Below are 5,377 nucleotides of genomic sequence, written 5' to 3'. Positions count from 1 at the left end.
GCTATCCAGCACCTGGAGGGGGTCCCAGGTGCTCGCTGCCGGCCCCTTCCCCGGGACCAGCCCCCGCGTCCCTCTGTGGAGAACAGAACGTCACAGGTCGGGGCACATGAGGTGTGCGTGGTGTGTGTGCATGCGTGTGCTTGGGCGGGGGTGCCTCCCAGAGCCGGGGCTCAAATATCCCTCGCTGCCCCCTGCCACCAGCCCGTCCCAGGGGCCAGCTGCCCGAGAGGGGGCGCTCCATCCAGGACAGGCTGGCCGTCATCTGCCAGGAGTGTCAGGCGGCAGCTTCTGCTCCCCAGGCTCTTGCCCGCCGCTCCCAGGCTGAAGCAAGTGGTTTATTTTTAGAGCCCAGCCCTTCCCTAGATGCCAGAAGCCTGGCTGAGATTTCCAGTGGCCAAACTAGCCCATTCCTGGGAATTTTCTGGAAGAGAGAGACAGAGGCAGTTCAAGATGCGGTCCTCGGCGTTCTCATCTGAGGATGCCGGGCTGGACCGGAGGTCTCCAAGGCGCTCTGGCAGGGAACGCCCCGCCTCAGTGGCCGTGCCTGGGATTGGGCGGGGCCGAGCGCCTCCCCTCCTTAGGCTGCCTCGGTTTCCACATCTGGAAGATGCAAGAGGGCGTCGGGCCCAGCAGTCCAGCGCAGGGCCGGAATTGGAGCATCGGCCAGAACAGGGCAGAGCCATGACCGTCCATCCGCCACACGCTCCTCCCCGACTGGACTGAGGTCACAGGAGAGCAGGGACCCCGTCTGCCTCGCTCACCAGTGCGTCTGTTCCACAGGAGCTGCACGTAGTAGGTGCTCAATTAACAGTGAGTAAGAGGAAAATGCCATGTCCTGATGTCCACTGTTCGTCTGAATCACGTTCCCTCCTTTGATGGGTGGGGAGCCCTGGGCCCAGAAAGGTCTCAGGGCTGTGCGTGTCCCCACCACTGTCCCCGATGCTCCGACTGCCAGGCACTCTGTAAACGTCATCGCCTTGCAGACCTGACGGGCCACTGATGGCTGCTGGGAGCCAGCCGTGGGGCCTCCCCGCCTTCCGAAGCTCCTTGGTGTCCAAGGGGAGGACTCGGCGAGACCGTGCCGTTTCTACACGGGAGGCACACCTCCTGACACCTCCCGACACCTCCCGACACCTCCCGACACCTCCCGACACTTTTCGACCCGTCTGGGCCTGGCTCTCCCACCTGTCAAGCCAGTTGGAGGCTGAGGCTTGCCGTGTGCGACCGGTGTTTGCTCACGGCTCGTAGGGAGGGAGGTTTGCTGGTCTCTGCCTGTGTTTGCTGAATGTGCTTTCCCAGCAGAGCGACTCGGCTTCACAGGCTCCTGCTTCAGGGCAGGGTGCAGGCCAGGCGCAGGACTCAGCCGTTCTGCCCACCACCCTCCTGGAGGAGCTCCCCCGTGCCTTGGACCCCCGACCTTCCTTCTGCAGCCCCCCAGACCCAAGGCCACCTCCTTGGCATTTGAGGGACCAGCTGCCCCATCTCCGGGGGCCTCTCCTGCCCCGTGCTCCTCTCCTGGGGACAGGAGGCAGGTCGCCTGGGTGCTGTGAGGCAGCTGCAGCCACTGGGGTACCCCCCTCAGGGAGACGGACGTAAGCCACCCCAGGGCCTCCCCCAAGCCCGGGGCTGCTTGGAAGGGGTGGGACATGGGGGAGGGGGTCTTATCTCTCACTCCTTAACCAGGACCGTGCACCCCCGGGGAGCTGACTGAGCCCAGCCGGTGGTCCCTGCTAGGACCAGGGAGATGGGGATCATGTCTGTCCTCACTGCACTCTGGAACCCCCGCAGCCCCAACGCCCTGTCCCCTGTCCCCTCCTCCCCATAGCTACCCCCACCCCCACCCCCGGCAGTCATGCCCTTCCAGGTAGGGCTCCCTGGAAACCTCGGCTCAGATGCCTCAGGGCACCTGTCCAGGAGAACCTGTTCTTCGTGCCCCTGACTCGGCTCCTCCTTCAGGGCGGGACTCGTACTCAGGCCACTGTGAGCCCAGGGCCCCGGGGACCCTCACTTCCTGTTCGCTGGTCGAATGAACAAATCAGTGAAGTTGGGTCGTCCACATGATGTCACACTAGGCAGCCATTTCAAACTGGTTTCCGAATAATATTTAATATCCAGGGCCAACGTTTGCAACCTCATGCTAAGTGACTGGATGACAGACAGACTATAGGAGAGTTTGATTTTGTTGAAGACGGACGCTGAGGCTGGCGGTTTGGCGGGGGAGGGGTGGGGAGCGACGCCCTCTGGAGCCCAGAGGCGTCTGCCCGTGTGCGGTGTCCTTGCTTCCCGTGGGCGAGCACACGGTCACACGTGGCGGTGTGACACAAATATGGGGTGGAAGGCGGGTGAGTGTGTTCATCTGTCGTTGCTCGTCCTTGTGGTCAGCAGACACCGTCAAGCACCTACCGTGTGCCGGGCACTCTCGGTGCTGGGGTCCTGGGAGGACCCGGAGGGACAGAGTCTGCTCTCGGGGAGCTCGCTTCAAACAATGTGCAAACCAGGTGATGGCAGACACGGGGGAGGGGACACAAGGGCAGAGCCTGGAAGCAGACAGGAAGGACGAGAGGATGCGTTGAGACTAAAGGGACTCCCCCAAAAAGACACGCCCCCTTCACAGAGAGGGGCTCCACGTGTTGGCAGGGTCCGCCGCCACTGGCTGAGGCCTGAGACCCTGTCCCTGCTCACAGGACTCCGGCTAAATCTGGGGGTTTGTGCCCTAGACCGAACAGCTGAGGGGCCCCAGGGATGGTCACCCTCCAGGGACGGAACCCAGCCCCCCCCCCGAATTATGCCTGTCCCACATGTGGGCACTTGGTGGATCCCACATTTTCCCAGGATTGATCTTCATGATTTGATGACCACTGCACTCCAACGCAGGCCAAGTTCAAGGTTTCGACTACTGGGTCTCCTTCTCCAGAGGGCTGAGAAAATCCACTCACTCCCAGGATGGAGGCCCCGGGCAGAGAGGGAAGAGGTGGCGGCGTTGGCCTCCCAGCTGCTGGTCTAACGCTAGCCCCATCCACGCGGCGGGAGAGCCAGAAACACAGCGACACAGACAGACACGCAGAGAGAAATACACAGGGGGAGGGCCGTTCACGCGGAGGGAGGAGCATGGGAGACGCAGCAGAGACAGGCACGGGAGAGAGGTCAGGACAGAGGCCGGAGGGAGAGGTGGCCGGAGAGACCCTAATAGGGAGAGCCGGGGTTCTAGAAGAAGCGGGGGGCTGGTGAGGCAGACAGTGACTGATGGATGTTCACTGTCAATCTAGTTATCTGGAGGGAGGGGGAAGCCCCTCAGGCCCGGTGTCCGAGGAGGGGCCCCACCCTCTCTGCTCCACTGTGCCCCGCTGACGGGCGGTTCCTCCGAGGCTCAGCCTGCCCTGCCCTGAATGCACCTGGCTCGGTCAGGGACCTCAAGCCCTGATGGGGGCCTGGGGAGCCCAGCAGCGCCTCAGAAGGAGCCGGGGACCAGAATGGGCACAATGGGGCCCGAGTCAGAGCAGGTTTTTACACCGTTTGCTGAAAAGACTATCCTTTCTCTGCCCTGTTCATTTTCTGTTATTAAAAAAAAAATCCCTGTTCTTAAGTTTGCATAATGTTTACTGGCCTTTGTTTTAAGGTCCTTGTCTCCCACATCCTGTCACCTCTAATACACTGGGAAACCCATTCAGTGAACTTTTCATTGCTGCTATTGTATTTTTTAGTTCTAGAGTTTGCATTTTTTAAAGTTTTTTATTCTTCTGCTGAGATTTTCTATTTGTTCACTCACTGACACCACATCCTTTAATCTCTTAAAGATGTTTTTCCTTGAATTCTTCGAACATAGTTATAATGGCTACTTTAAAGTCTTTGTCTGCTAAGCCCAACATCAGGGCCATCTCAAGTTCAACTTCTACTGACTGATCTTTTTCCTTGACTGTCAATCACATGTTCCTCTGTCTTTGTACGTCTAGTGATGTTTCGATTGAGCGACGGGCCTTGTGGACAAGCTGTTGTAGAGATACTGGATTCCGCTCTCTTCCTCTTAAGAGTGTTTCTTTTTTTAGCAGGCAGTTAAATGACTAGCTGATCGCTTTGAATTTATATAGACTTGGTTTGTACTGTGTTCTTGTGGGGGTGGAGACAGCCAGCGGGTGTCCTAAGCCCCTCTCAGCCGGCAATTACCTCTGAACTCTGTTTTCCCTGCAGATCGTTGGGCGCCTGGTTTTAGGCTTTGTTAGGGGGGATCTAGTGTGACTCCTCTAAGCTGGACATCCAGTGATCTCCAACTCTGCTCCTCCCTCGCTCAGCTCAGACCTCCAGGGTTTCTATTTAAGTCCCACGGAGCCTGCTCTCTGAAAGTCTCTACTGACCTTGCTCTGAGAATGCACTGCTCAGCACCCCTCAGCGACAGAGCCGACAACAGGACCCCACGTTGACTCCTGCGCCTCTCTTTCTACGTTTCCTCTGCGATAGCTTTTCTGCTGGTCCGAACTCCCACCGACGACTTCTCAGCTCACCACTGAGCTCTGCCCAGGCCCCAGGTCCCCACACTGTGCCTAGAAAGAGAAGTGGGGGTCGCGGGCTCCCCTGGGAGCTGGCCTTCTCCCGAGAACCACAGCCTCGCCCCGCCAATTGCCGACCACCTGCACGTACTTAACCCAGTTTCACGATTGCCGACCGGGAAGAAGGATAGCCCCGTGCCCGTTACTCTGTCTTAGCCAAACACAGAACTCCCACGTGGCTTCATGTCCTGCTTGTAGTCACTCCCTGGCCTCTGATGCTACCTAGAATAGTATTCAAAGTTCTTACTTGGCTCCAGCGATATGACATCCCTCCCCCTCCCCCATATCACCTGTCACTCTGCACCTTCATTTAACTCCCACACGGACACCTCCCTTTCGTCCCTCAAGCCCACCAAGCTCTTTGCTGCCCCAGGGGCTTGGCCCTTGTTCCGGCCGCCAGAATGTTCTGATCTCGGGTCCCCGCTTGGCTGGTTCCTCCTTGCTACTCAGGTCTCAGGTAAAAATCTCCACCTCCTCAAAGCGTGTTTCCTTGACCAGCCGTCATGACAAAACCCAAAACCCATCGTTTATTTTCCCTTTGACACCGGTTGCCGTCCATGCTTATTCATAGGTCTGTTCGTTTGTCCTCTGTCTCCCCGAGCAGAACATCCTCGCCAGGAAGCAGAAGCAAGCCTGGCCTCCTTTCTGCCCCGTCCGCCCCGTCCGTGGCCTCAGCACAAGCCTGGAATACTTGGCCTCTGGTGTTTTAATTGACCCCTCCCCGTCCTCTGACGCCAGTTTAGCATCTTTAAGCTCTTGGTAAGTGTTTCCTGAACGGAGTCATTTTCCTTGATGGAGATGGTAGGGATCCCTCGGGCACCCCGGGCCTTCCAGCC

General features: G+C 58.7%; 1 long non-coding RNA gene across 1 annotated transcript; it reads right to left on the bottom strand.

Annotated features, from left to right (window-relative positions):
• Positions 1-2,221: 2,221 nt before the first annotated feature.
• Positions 2,222-4,926, bottom strand: LOC111734015. The gene is made up of 3 exons (XR_002778258.1): positions 4,633-4,926; positions 4,378-4,535; positions 2,222-2,537 (listed from the first exon to the last, which is right to left on the bottom strand). It is a non-coding gene; the product is annotated as an uncharacterized LOC111734015 (long non-coding RNA).
• Positions 4,927-5,377: the final 451 nt, after the last annotated feature.

Source organism: Pteropus vampyrus, unplaced genomic scaffold, assembly GCF_000151845.1.
Source record: "Pteropus vampyrus isolate Shadow unplaced genomic scaffold, Pvam_2.0 Scaffold721, whole genome shotgun sequence".
Classification (NCBI taxonomy): Eukaryota; Metazoa; Chordata; class Mammalia; order Chiroptera; family Pteropodidae; genus Pteropus; species Pteropus vampyrus.
The sequence above is the reverse complement of the archived record's forward strand: the minus strand, read 5'-3'. Positions and strand labels throughout refer to the sequence as shown.